The 14,676-nt window shown below is 41.5% G+C and overlaps 1 long non-coding RNA gene across 1 annotated transcript; it reads left to right on the forward strand.

Moving 5' to 3' along the window:
- The first annotated feature begins 7,674 nt into the window (after positions 1-7,674).
- On the forward strand, positions 7,675-11,274 carry LOC117556046. The gene is made up of 4 exons (XR_004570487.1): positions 7,675-8,188; positions 8,287-8,388; positions 8,514-8,600; positions 8,849-11,274. It is a non-coding gene; the product is annotated as an uncharacterized LOC117556046 (long non-coding RNA).
- The last annotated feature ends 3,402 nt before the right edge of the window (positions 11,275-14,676 follow it).

Genomic DNA, 14,676 nt, shown 5'->3' on the forward strand with positions numbered 1-14,676 from the left:
CAGTGTTACTGCTGGCGATAAGGGCTGGTTGTTTTAACCATTTTCTGATGTCCATCATTGACTGCCGTGTAAGCACCTTGCAGATGATGAACGCTCAGAGGAGACTCGGCACGTCACATCTGCACGCCATAGGACCAAGGGCGCCGGAAGCGGGGGGGCCAGGGGGCCATTGCCCCCCCCACTTTACGGCCCTGCCCCACATTTTCGCAGCAGCGGATGCCGCGGAACACATCCCGTTTCAATAATTCCCCTCTACTCTAAAGTCGCATCTAAAAAGATCGCCATCTGATCAGTGTATATTTTGTTATTTTGTATTGTTATATTCAATCTCATTAGCTACAGACATTTTTGAAGCTTGTAAAGGGAAGAACACAGCTCGCCTCTCACTCGCCACTCTGCTCTTCCACAGCGCCGCTTCCCCTCCCTCCGCTGACATTATGAATGTAAGGCATAGTAATCATAGATAACACCGCAGGGTCCGTTACAGTTTGTTTTCATCTGATTTCAAATAAACAAAGTCTTGGCTTTCAGAATATTAAACTTGTTTCGGCAAATTCAGATGATAAATACAGCTTTGAAGCTTTTAACGGCATAATTACAAGCAGAGAACGGAGTAACTTGACGTCACAGCAAGCATAACAACAGCCGGTGTTTCTCCTGAGAGTTTTCCCCGGGAAACAAACGCAAATACACACACACACACACACACACACACACACACACACACACACACACACACACACACACACACACACACACACACACACACACACACACACACACACACACACACACACACACACACACACACACACACACACACACACACACACACACACACACACACACACACACACACACACACACACACACACACACACACACACACACACACACACACACACACACACACACACACACACACACACACACCACACGAGCTTCCTCCAGACCAGTAATCCAAACGAAAATATCTTCCCTCCATACTACTTTGATCATTTGCTCCGCTAATAATCAATCAGATTAGAGAAGAGGAAACTTTTAAGGCCTTTTTCTCAAAATGATGACTCGGTGACAGTCATTATATAATGTGACATATTTTGCTTAATATAGCCTAGTACAAAAACAATCCTGATATCATTAGAAAGCTAGGAATCTCCTCTTTCCAACAGTGTATACAACTCAAAATGTGTCTTCGGATCAATGCGACTGATTTCGATGGAGCAGGTCACTTTGCATTAGGTAAAATACAGCAGGCAGACATAACAGGAAGAATATGTACATTTTAATCCAATCAAATAGGACATTGTCACACCATTCAAATGTATCCATGTACATTACAACCAATAACAAAGCTTAGATGTGTTTATTTGTTACATTGTTTATGTTATGTGTTACGTTGTTCAGTGTGTGTCAGGCGTTAACCTAGATAGATAAACTTGCAAACATGTCAGAAGAACCGGCGCATAAGAAAACTAAATACAGTCAAACTAAGCTGAAATTCAACAACTTGAATGTCACATCCCTGACATCCACAACTCCGGAGCCTGGTCCTTCAACCATAGAGCCAGCGCAGCCAGATGAACCAGCAGCAGCTCTGCGGCCGCAGAGGCTGTCAAAACCGCCGCCGCTGGCATCGTTGAACCGAAACAGGCTGGTTCCGACTGCATGGAGGTTTGTTGTCGGGACATTGTGACGGGCAAATACAAGCTTATTTGGGCAAAGAAAGGTAGGCCTACTTCAAAGCAGAATGGTACAAAAACAGAGAGTGGTTAATTATTTGCAAAACCACTAAACGAGCCTTCTGTGAAATATGCAGATGTGCTGCTGTCAAACGGCTTGTAACTTTCTCCAAATGTGGAGATGACAGCTTTTTAAATACCGAGTTAATAACTGGAACTTTTCACAGAGCTTACTTCAGTCAAACACCAGTCAACATTCAGCTTGTCAAACAAGAGCGTAGCAGGAAAAAAGAAGAGATGGAATGATGTGTGGGCTGGTCTGTATAGTTTAATTTACAGGAAAGGAGTGAGCAGAGGGTTGAGTTGTCCATTCTTGTTCTGTTTTCTCTGACTATCTTCCTCCTGAACACCCTCTCAGACTTTCATTTGCTCGCGCTAAAGAGACACGTTACCATGGAAACCAAACAATGGTGTAGCTGTATTGAAGTCCGAGTGGAAACAGTAACATTTGGTACGTTATGTTAGAATGAAACAAATCAGATTTAGTCAGAAATCGGGAGAAATGCGGGATAAATATGACCCCGGGAGGAAAACGGGAGTCTCCCGCGAAAATGGGGAGGGTTGGCAAGTAGGCTGTCACATACACACGCACTTTTTGGCCCCCCCACTTCTGAAATGAATCCGGCGCCGCTGCATAGGACCCTTACCAAGCGTCGCTCCTGGACGTTCAGGGAGTGAGACTGTGTTGGCACAGGTCACGCACACCTGACATAATAACGTTACTTAGGCTACCGTTTAAATTGACCAAATAAATGCAGCAGACAATGTTATTTAACCACAATTACAATTTATTTTATTTCAACTATATTCTTCTTCTTCTTCTTCTTACTATTATTATTATTATTATTGTTATTATTATATATGTAATATCTTTCACTTTTTTTTTTTTTTTCACTTTTAATAAAAAAAATTGTTTTCACTTTTAATTTTTCAAATGAGGGTGCATAACTACTCAACTGAGGGTGCAATGCACCCCCGTAGAACCGGGCCTGCGCCCACCTGACACGACACTACGGTGGCTGAGAGGCATGGCAGATGAAAAGCGAATTGACGACACTACACGACACACCCCCTACTACGCCGTCTACGGTGGCTGAGAGAGTATATGGCATGTTATTGTAGCATTTTAAGCAACTATTAGGCAAATAAATTAATAACCTATCCGTATGAGAACCCCTTGGAACCCCTTATCCCATTTTGATGGTTGACATCTCATTTGAACAGTGAAAGCCAGAATGACAGCAGGGGTGAATTTCATTTTATAATTTTGCAATAAGTCAAAGATATGTTTACTGTATATTATAAAAATGCTTGTCATGTAGGCATACTGGAGGTACCGTTCCAATGATGTATTAATAATAAAATATATATAGCGCCTATATATATATATATATATATAGCAAAATAAACACAATTACACTGCGCTAAACAGCCACATCGACAAAACAAACGAGAACCTAAATAGTATGTAATTATATCTAAAACCACAATACGTTAATTACCTGTACTCGGTGCGCCATATTGTTTGTTGTCTGTCTGTAACTATGGAAGCAAACAAGAGACAGAAGTATTCTAATTGTATTAGACACCGAATTTATAGCATTGAAAATAATTACTTTGAAAATCATGAATCTGAATTTGTTTTGCTCCGAATTTATCTATGTGAAATAAAAATGTAAAAATTCAAGTTAAAAAAATTCGAATGTTCAAATTCAGATCCCAAAAATTCAAGTGAAAAAAATTCGACGTCAAATATTTCGGTGTTTAAAATTCGATGTCAAAAAATTCGGTGTGTAAAATTCAACGTAAAAAATTGCGATGCAACATCATCCGGGCTACTCAGACAGAATAAGCAATCGAGCCCTAATGCAATCAAACCGACTTCTGGCCTATCAGAGCCAAGCGGCAAACCCCGGGACTGTGCGGTGAAGCCCAATGCTGCAAACTGTAGGCGATGGATGCAGATGGGAGCAATTCCCGTAGACCAGGGTCGGCGTCATGGGGGGTCATTCGCGGGCCATGCCCCCCCAAATGAGTCACTGTGCCCCCCCAACGCAGGGTTGGCAAGCCTTGCCACTTTGCGGTTTTTTTCTTTTTTTAATCATTTCAGTGAAAACGTTTCTACTAAAGGTTTTTTTTTGTGAAATACATCAGAAATAAAGAATACAAATATAAAACACAGCCTGAGCTGTGCTCACTGCTGCTCTCTGATTGGTGTGTTGCTTGACCAATGACCCCCGACCTTTTGTTTGTTATCATTACGTGGCTGTGTGTTTAGATGAAAGCCCAGTGGCGATCTGTTCATCTGTTATACTGATTATACAGTAAAGCCATCGAAAATAATATGATATACAGTACAGTACAAGTACATGGGTCTCTGTGTTTCATTCAAGCTCGGCTCTGTGTGGCACGAGCACATTTTGTGAGTGCGCGAGTGGTAACGTGGAATGTTGTTAGCATCTGGTTAGCTAGCTATGCTAACGGATATAAAGGGCTGTTTCTACACCAAGGTGGAGGAGAGTCCTCTCCTGTCAGACTGAGAGGATCTTATAACGTCAGCTCAGTGAGGTAAGGACTCTCTCAGTGTTTAGATAGTTCACTTTAGTGTAAGTTATCTCAGTGGGTCTCAAACGGTTTGGTCACCATTTATGTAAGTATTTTCGAGGAATACCTTTATATGATCATTATAGTTGTTAAAGAGAGAATAAATGAAAAACGGGTATGAAATACTATAGGACAGTAACACAAGAATACAGTTTAAAAGGGGAATGATTAGTAAAATATCCATAAAGAAAAAGTAAATCTGTGTACAGTTCTGTTTCATATGGATGCTGAGAGATGTAGGCTATGCATAGATCTCTTCATTTTTCTCTCAAAGTGCACCAGATTGATGCATTTAACTTCAATATTTTAAAAATAATCTTCCCGGGGGAGCATGCCCCCAGACCCTCCGAGAGGAGGTTAGGTCCACTCCCACCTAAAACATGTTCACATGGATAGGATACTAAATACATTTGCACACTTTTTATATGGTGGCCTATGTCCATATCAAATCAAATCAAGTTTGATTTATATAGCACATTTTTCAACGATTTTTGGTCGAGCCAAAGTGCTGTACATATAATAAAAAATAACCTACAGTAAAGACACTTTACAACAAATACAACAGCACAGTTTGTGCAGAATATCAGTATGAGAAAACGACACCCTCTGTCCTTATATGTTTCTGTTTTGGTGGTCGTGCCACAACCGTGCATGTATGCACAAGTCATAGGTGCGCTATACAATAGCACTACACCCTGCAATGTGTGTGAAAGACAATAGACTTTTCAGCATGTTTTTTTAAATTGAAGTTGCGTTGGTGTTTGTGTGTTGGTTGTTGACGGCAGTGTGTGCCCCCCCTTGGTAAATGATTGCCCCCCCATTTGATTTGTTCTAGAGCCGACCCTGCCGTAGACCCTATGTTAAAATGTCCAACTTAACATAAGAAAATGAACATGTTTCTAGCCTGGATCTACAAAAACATATTCTGTATATAGTTAGATTCCCCCTTCATGACAACGGGACTGCTGCTCCTAGCTCCGTTAGCTCCGTGATGCTACAGCGGCTCAGCTCATGAGGAGAACACTACTTGAACTCGGCAGTGTTTGTTGTGTTGGTTCCTGGTGGACTATTCGTCCTGCAAATATAGGATTTATCTGCGGTTGAAACAGACCGTCCATGAATGCAGTTTCTTCGGTAAGTCAACCCTGCGTACTTTATGTTATGTTACTGGTGTTTTTATTAAGCTAACGTTAATGAATGTTTAGAGTTGGGTTAGCATTTGAGCAATCGTAGCTCCATCTGTGCTAACGATGCTATGCGTAGCATCCAAGAGTGTAAAACATTAAGTGGGATGCTACTGTATACCAAAAGGCTTCTGTGCGAGGTTGCTAAAATAAGGTCATCCTTGTACGTTAGATAGTTAGTTTGCTATTTAGGTTACTGTATGCAGGGGCGGAGCTTCCTACAGGCGATATAGGCGGTTGCCTAGAGCGCCACCCAGAGGGGGGCGCCAAAAATTGCAACAACAAAAAAAGCTTCCAACGCTTCTGCCCATTCACTTTGAATGGGGTGACGTCACTTTTAGCCAAACTGCATCGTGGGAAGCGACGCGGAGCGTTGCTGGCCTGGCTCGCTGCTGGCCTGGCTCGCTGCAAAAGTTGAGCAATGTTCAACTTTTGACGCCTCGGCAGAAGCGTCAGCCAATCGAATCATATGCCAGTACAAGCTCTAGCACAACCGCTGCTTGTGTGTCAGGGGCAGGAGATTCATGTGATTGGTTGTTGGTCGAGTGTCAGACACGCCCGCCGGCAAGCGTCAACGCACGCCGCTGTGTGGACGGGCCGTAAGAGCCTCGGCTTTAGGTGTTCACAGTCAGAACATGCTAGAGCGCTGTGCATTGATGGCTATCGGTCAAGTGTTTATAAAATTGAGCGTTGAGGAAAGAAAGACTAACGTTAGAGAACTATGACGAGGCAAAAGCCATCCGGGGCGCAGTATAAAAACTGAAGAAATGAAGAAGAAGAGAAACGTGCCAAGGTGAAAGGTATGCAATTTTGATTGTATTATCAATATTGGCGAATGGATCATGTAATCTTGCTAGTTAGCCAAGCCAACGTTAGCTAGCCAGCGTTTGTTATTGCCATTCAGTCTAAACTGCAGGGGTAGACATTAAGGGTAAAATTACACTGGCCCTCCGGGCCGGTGGAATTGTATTATCACTGGCCCCACCATTGTAACCACTGGCCCGGAGCATTCGTCCAAAAAAAATCGACTAATAATGAAGAAAATGAACACATTTGTTGCAATAGTAATGTATGCACAAACTACATTACTACTTGTACTACAACATTTGAATCATCAGTTCTTCCTCATTTTCCTCAATTGTTCATATTTGGTTTATTAAAATAATGATATTGTAGTCATTGTTAAAAAATGTCTGCTATTATGAGTATTATTATTTGTATAATGCGCTTTCTGCCTTCCTGTCATTAGGAGTTAGTAATGTAATGTAATAGATTAGAACCTTCATTATCTGCTGGGACATTTCCCTATAGCCAATACCTTTATATTCTCTACTCTTCACTTACTTGTCAGCATAGGTCGGCATTGATGTACAGAGCCGACAATAGACCTTGTTTATATTGGCATCATATAGAGCGGTGCAGTGACGCGTCCTAAAACCAGGAAGTAAGCTGATGGTTTCCTCGACAAAAAAGCAATGGGATTTCTCCACAGGGTTTTGGAAAATAGCTGTAAATAAGGCCTGTGGAAAACAAACCTGTTTGATAAATGCACGTTTTGTTCAGCCGGATAATCTCCACATGTCTACCCTACTTTTATAATTTTCGAATCATAAATCTAATTGATAGATTATAAAAGAGTTTTAGGACGCGTCCTGCACCACTAGAAGCCAACTCCATCGATCAAGCTGGCTGAAACGTTCTCTCCCTCTTATTCTCATGCTCCCTGTCACTCTCCTTGAACTCCTCTGGTAACTTTCTTTTATTTGAAGATAGTTTTTTGCACGGCGCTTGGCCGGTTACCGGTGGTATTAAAAACATTTTGGCGAATGGTTAGGTGGCGCGATAGTCTGTAGTGAACGAGCGCGTTCCCCCTCATAGGAGTCTGCTCGCGCTGCGCTCCGCAGCAAACAGCTGTTTGCTTTTCACCCAACAACGACAACCGACTCACGAAACGCTATGTTGTAGCGTTAATAAACGAAACGATTTAATTGCTTGTCAAAATACCAATACCACAGGACACATTTTTTTTAAAGCAATATTTTTAGTGGCCCGAGCGGGCAAGTGGAAAGTACGTTATGCTGGCCCGGGGTGTGTAAATAGTGCTTCCGGGCCAGCGGGCCATTTATAATGTCGAGCCCTGAACTGTCATAAGTCTATTTTCGTTGTGTCATGAAATAGAAATATTAGTAATAATAACAATGTTAGTTTTGGTGTAGCGAGCTAGCCAGTGTGGTGGAATGTTAGTTAGTTGGTAACGTTAGCTAACGTTAAGTTTACCTCAAAAAGCACATTGACTATCCGAGTCAAACATTTGCCAAATTCAACCCTGTCATAATGTGCGCTATCGTTAGCTAACTAGCTCAGTGGTTCTCAACTCCAGTCCTGTTGAATGTTTTCGTTCCAACCCAGAACTAACACACCTGATTCAACTGTTGTAATAAGATAGGCATAGCTCTTGATTAGTTGAATCAGACCTGTCAGGCTGTCCAAATGCTTACCAACTAAATAATAGCTACATTTAACAAATGGAAATTATTCAATGTTAATAATACACATTTTGTTATATCATTTTAGATTCACTTTTAAAATATCTGGGACCACCTGCTGCATCAGTTGACAAGGAACAGCCATGCAGCTCAGCTGTGCCGGCTTCCTCAGGTGAGTGCAATGTGTCAATAGATGTTCCTGATGATAAATAATTTAATGTGAAATCCAGTCAATATATTTGCTCTTGTGTGTTCTTTCTATATTTATAGACCTAGAACCACATGAAGGAATGTCAGAACAGCAAGCTGCTCATCCTGATGAGATGACCACTGATTCCACCCTGCCACTGACCACTGTGCCTGTTTGTTTTGGTGAGTACAATATGTCAATAGATGTTCCTGATGTGATGATAAATAATTGAATGTAAAAATGACTGTTGTGCCATTTCTAATCCAGCCAATATATTTGCTCTTGTGTGTTCTCTATATATGTATAGGCCCAGAACCACTGCAAGGAACGTCAGACCAGCCTGCTGCATCTCATCCTGATTGCACCACAGATTCCACCCATACACTCTTCTCAGGTGTGTGCCTGATGAATGTAAAGATGTTTAGCTATAAACCTAATTGTCCTCATGCTTTCAAATAATTGCTTTCTGTTTTTATTTACATTTTACACACTGTCCCAACTTTTTTGGAATTGGGGTTGTGTGTGTGTGTGTGTGTGTGTGTGTGTGTGTGTGTGTGTGTGTGTGTGTGTGTGTGTGTGTGTTTGTATGTGTGAAGATATTGTGAATATGAGGTGAGAAAATGTGCTTCACATGCCCTCCAGATGCAGCAAAGACAGACGATCCACTACCAACCGATCCTGCTGACTGCCCTTCACATCTCACTGACACAATGAGGACAGAGTTTGTTCAGAGAGGACCATATCAGATAACACCTGATTTCATTTTCCGAAGGAGAGATGATGGGAGAAGTTGCCACCACCAGTACTTCAGCAGGACCTTAGTAAATGGAGAAAGGATCAAAAGAAGTTGGGTGACATATTCAAAAAAGAAGAACAGTCTTTTTTGTTTTTGTTGTCAACTTTTCTCTCCAAAACAAATTCATTTAACAAATGCAGGACTGTCGGATTGGAAAAATGCAAGTGCTGCTTTGACCAGCCATGAAAATAGTCCGGAACACCTGAACAATTTGGCGTCATGGAAAGAATTGGCAGTTCGATTAAAACAAAGTACAACAATAGACAAACAGGAGCAGGCCCTCCTTGAGGCAGAGAAGAGTCGGTGGAGAGCAGTGTTGACACGACTGGTTGCTATTGTAGTCTCTGGCAGGGCGAAATATGGCATTGAGAGGAAAGACAGAAATACTCCACTCTCCTTCAAATGGAAACTTTTTGAAAGAGGTTGAGCTTTTGGCGCAGTTTGACCCAGTGATGAAAGACCACACTAACAAGATTAAAAGTCAAACATCCCACCACAGCTACTTGGGCAAAACCATTCAGAATGAGTTGATTGAACGCATCAGTGGAAAGATTCTATCTACAATAGTGCAAGAAATAAAGAAATGCAAGTACTTTTCCCTCAGTTTAGATTGCACCCCGGATGTTAGCCACACTGAACAGCTGTCAGTAGTCATCAGAATTGTGACACTGGAAGAAGACCCCCAGATTAAAGAGCACTTCATGGGATTCCTAGTAGCAGAGCAGTCCACTGGTGAAAGTTTGTCCGCCCTGATTTTGAAGAGGCTGGAGGAGTTGCAGATTGCCTTTGATGACTGCAGAGGACAGTCATATGACAACGGTGCAAATATGAGAGGGAAGAACAAGGGAGTACAGGCCAGGCTACTGCAGTTGAACCCAGAGCTTTGTTTGTGCCTTGTGGGGCACATACACTCAATTTGGTCATTGCTGATGCTGCCAAAAGCTCCAAATATGCCATGTCATTTTTTGGCATTGTGCAGAAGCTATACTGCCTGTTTTCTGCCTCTACACAGAGATGGGCCATCCTCAAGAAACATGTCAACCTTTCACTCAAAATGTGGTCAGAAACCAGGTGGGAGAGCAGAGTGAAAGCTGTGGAGCCTCTGCGATATGAAGCCGCAGCTGTGAGGTGAGAAACCAGGCCAAAGACCCAATCATCAGGATTGAAGCCCAGTCTCTGGCAGAAGAAGTGGGATCATTCCGCTTTTCACTGTGCACAGTGGTCTGGTATGATGTGTTAAGTCAAATTCAGTAGGTGAGCAAACTCCTGCAGTCCCAAACAATGCAACTGAATGTAGCAGTTAGTCTACTGAAAAATACTGAAAAAACTCTCGAATCCTAGAGCCACAGGCTTTGTGGCTGCACAAACATCAGCCAAGGACATGTGTGAAGACATGAATGTGGACGCAGTCCTTGTGCAAAAGCGGCTGAAGTCAACAAAGAGGCACTTCTCATATGAGTCTCCTGATGAGCCATTGAGGGATGCCTTGCAAAATCTGGAGGTAACCTTCTTTAACGTGGTGGTGGATGCTGCAGTGTCAGCACAAAAGGAGAGGTTTACCACTCTTAAACATGTGCAAGACAAGTTTGGCATTCTGTACAACTTCCCAGACCTGCCACACCAAGAGCTGATGAAGCAAGCAGAGGCACTTGCACACACCTTAAGCCATGGAGCGCAATCTGATTTGGATGGGAAGGAGCTGGCTCAGGAGTTGGAAAATGTACCTGACTTGCCATCAAAGAGCATGACAACTCTTGAGTTGTTGAAATTCATACACACAAAGCAGCTCACCGAAATATATCCCAACTTGTGTATTGCTCTGCGGATCAGTGCAACGCTACCAGTAACAGTAGCTTCAGCCGAGAGGAGTTTTTCCAAATTAAAACTCTTGAAAACATACCTGAGGTCAACCATGGCTCAGGAACGCCTCAGTGGTCTGGCTGTAATCAGTATTAACCATGAGTTTGGTGGATTGCACTGTAAATGGAAACCAGTAGGAGCTAATAGGCTAACCTTATGTGATGATAGGGAGTGGAATGTAAATAGTTATTGAGACAAAGTGAATTTGTAATTTTTATTTATTTGTTTGTTTATTTAGCATATTATATTTTGATTATTTGACATGTGTAACATATTTTACAATACATCATTTTTAGGGCTGTCAAGTTAATGCGTTAATAATGCGTTAACGCAATTTTTTTTAACGCCAATAATTATTTTAACGCGATTAACGCATGTGTATTTTTTTCCTCGGCCGCCCCGTAGTTTCAGAGCGCATCGAGTTTAAAATACCATCTACAAGCTGATGCTGACAGCCCCGCTCCTGCCGCCCGCTTGTGGCAGACCACACTTCCACGCTCACCGGCAGGCACCGACTGGCTATTGGGAGGACCGGGAGGGTGTGTGTATGTGTGGCCCGAGCGAGCGAGAGAGAGACCTTACGTGCATTGTTGTTGTTAGCATCTGGTGCTAGCTAGCTGCGCTAACGGATCTAAGGAGATGTTTAAATGAAAACAGAGGAGCGACATTTCGCCACAACTGCGCCGAGCACTTGACTTTATGCAGGAAGCCAGACAGTGGGACATTGTACGAAAAGTCAGCACACTCAGCACGGATAGTGATTGCATGATTGCAGCGTCCAGGCAGCTCCCGTTCGAGCCTTGAGTTGCACATAGCTCCAACACACACGCGCACACACACACCATTTGTATTGTATTATTGTATGAGAGAGGTTCCAGGTTGAATTGAGGCGAATATTTGTAATGTTCAGAGGTTGTTGTGTTTAATATTCATGAGAATATTTGTCATTGTTGAAATGATAATAAATATTAGCATAAAGCATATTTGTCCACTCATATGTTGATAAGAGTATTAAAAACTTGAAAAATATTCCTCTAAGGTACATTTAGAACAGATAAAAAATGTGCGATTAATCGCGATTAACTATGGACAATCATGCGATTAATCGCGATTAAATATTTGAATCGACTGACAGCCCTAATTGTAACACAAAGACCTGCACACTGAATAGTTTTCTAGTCTAACAGGAACTTCATTTGTGTTTTGTGTTTTACTTTGCACCTCAGAGACAGTGTGATTATTGTCAGGCCTATAAAGTTTGGCAAAAAAAAAAGTCAGCTGATCAAATGCATTTGCCTCACTTTATGAGCTTCACATCACCTGTGCCTTGTACCGCAGAGTTTGCAACGTCATAAATAAATGGTGCCAATCTTCAGTCAGATATGAATGTGTAATCTAACATTTTCAGCAAGAATAACGGACAAAAGGAGTGCAAATACAATTTATTGAAATGTGAACTAAAAGTTATCAAGCATGAACCATCACCATTTTTTTTTAAATAAAAACGAAATAATATACATAAGTTACACTAAATGTTAATCTGTTAATTGACAGACTAGGCCTGTGCAGGTGGTAACAGCTATGCCCAGCATGGGCTAAGTTATGTAGGTGCAGCTTTTTTTAGATTGACAGGGTTTAATAACACAAACAAAAGGAGAGAAATAAAGATTGGTCTTTCAATAAATTGTGTTGATTTTGTATTTTGAATTGTTTGTCTGAAGTCAAGTAGCTAGAACTGTTACTTATAGTTTGAATGATACAGTCTGGTTATAATGTGTGGAGGAGGCATCACAGGTAAGAGCACCATTTGTTGTGTTCCATCCACAACAAATTGATGTGTGTGTATTTATTTATCTACTATTTCTTGAATTATTACTGTCAGTCCAAAACAAGAGATTTTGTTTTGGTAACATTTAAAAAAAACAAAAACATTATCTCTTTTCCACTACACTATCTTGAATACTTTAGTTTTTACGTCACTACATTTATCTAACAGCTTTAACATTGTAAAGGTGTCACTTACTTCGGACTAATTATGACAGCATGTCCTACTCCCAGCCCTAGAGTCTCTAGGGCTCTGGTCCTACTATTTTGAGAGTTTGAACAAACCAGACCTTCCTGGTCCTACTATTTTGAGAGTTTGAACAAACCAGACCTTCATCTATTAATGTAGAAAATAGTCGGCACATTACACCATTATGAAAGTAATAATTAGTTAGCTCATTGTTCAAAATGAGCTCCAACTACAACAGTTAAGTCAACTCGTGCATCGGTAATAACAATAAATCAAATAATATAATAGTATAACTTGTGTCTACTTTAAATACTTTAACAACACTTTCCTAATTATACTAGCATACTTTTACTAAAGTAACATTCACATGTTTAAATGCAGGGCTTTTGTAAGAGAGTATTTCGTATAGTGTAGCATGGTCTACTTGACTTATCTAACCGAAGTGATCGTTACATTACTTTGCAAACCGTCACCCCCCCCCAACCAACCACACACGCACACACAAAAGGACACGGTGACGTTGTGATTCACTTCAATTAATGATAACTACGGTAACGGAGCTTGCTAACAGCAAGGCACAAGGCTACTTCACTCATTTAGCTAGCTAATGTAAGATACAAATGTTGTCGAGCCCTCACTGCTTGTAAAATAAAGAGCACAAACTGACTACTTACCCGAGCGGCGAGCCCCGCTGTTCTCCGTCATTTTTCTCCCGGGTTGTTGTGATCACATGACTGACAAAGCCGTGCTCTGAGAGGCCAGAAGTCGGAGTTGCATTAGGGCTCGATTGCTTATCCTGTCTGCGTAGCCCGGATGATGCTGCATCGCAATTTTGGACATCGAATTTTATACATCGAATTTTTTGACGTCGAATTTTTTTCACTTGAATTTTTGGGATCTGAATTTGAACATTCGAATTGTTTTCACTTGAATTTTTACATTTTTATTTCACATAGGTAAATTCGGAGCAAAAACATTCAGATACATGATTTTCAAAGTAATTATTTTCAATGCTATAAATTCGGTGTCTAATAAAATTCAAATACTTCTGTCTCTTGTTTGCTTCCATAGTAAATCTCCATGTCTCCTTAAATATCCTTGCGTCAGCGTCTCACGTGTTGGGCGTGCTCTCTTCTGACCATATTTGGAAGTACAACTTTCGCGGCCGCAGCTAGACCCTTCTCAGCCACCGTAGTGTCGTGTCAGGTGGGCGTGTCGTGTACCGTCGTGTACTGTCCGCAGCTGCAGCAAGACCCTTCTCCTACTCCGTGGCATCTGTGGCAAGTACTTCCGGCATATGCCACAGATGCCACTACTCTGTGGTATCTATGGCAAGTACTTCTGGCATATGCCACAGATGCCACAACTTGCCGCTGCTCAACGGGAGTTGCCACAAGATGCCAGAGTAAGAGAAGGTTTACTGTAGCTGCCACTCGCCTTCCGTGGAAAATGCAGCTATTTAAACCCGTATTTATTGTGTAAAATGTCGCTGTTTAGGCATGACTTTATCGAACTGATCTGTACAGAGGACTGATGTGCGATCTCTATTTTTCAAAAAGATGATACATTATCATTTCTATTCAATTTTACTTGGAGCATGGTTTGCTAAAATAAACAAACGTGCTATATTTATGATAAAATATTGGCGAGTGAGAGTTGCAACGCCCTTGGCAATTGTCGCTTCTTGAGCGGAGTTTCCACTGCTTGCTATGATAAACCAGGTGTATGACTAGTAAAGACAAATAATTAACAAATACATATCTGTATTGACACAGCAACGTGTACATGGTGTTATTAGAC

The sequence above is a fragment of the Gymnodraco acuticeps genome, unplaced genomic scaffold (genome assembly GCF_902827175.1).
Source record: "Gymnodraco acuticeps unplaced genomic scaffold, fGymAcu1.1, whole genome shotgun sequence".
In the NCBI taxonomy this organism is placed as follows: Eukaryota; Metazoa; Chordata; class Actinopteri; order Perciformes; family Bathydraconidae; genus Gymnodraco; species Gymnodraco acuticeps.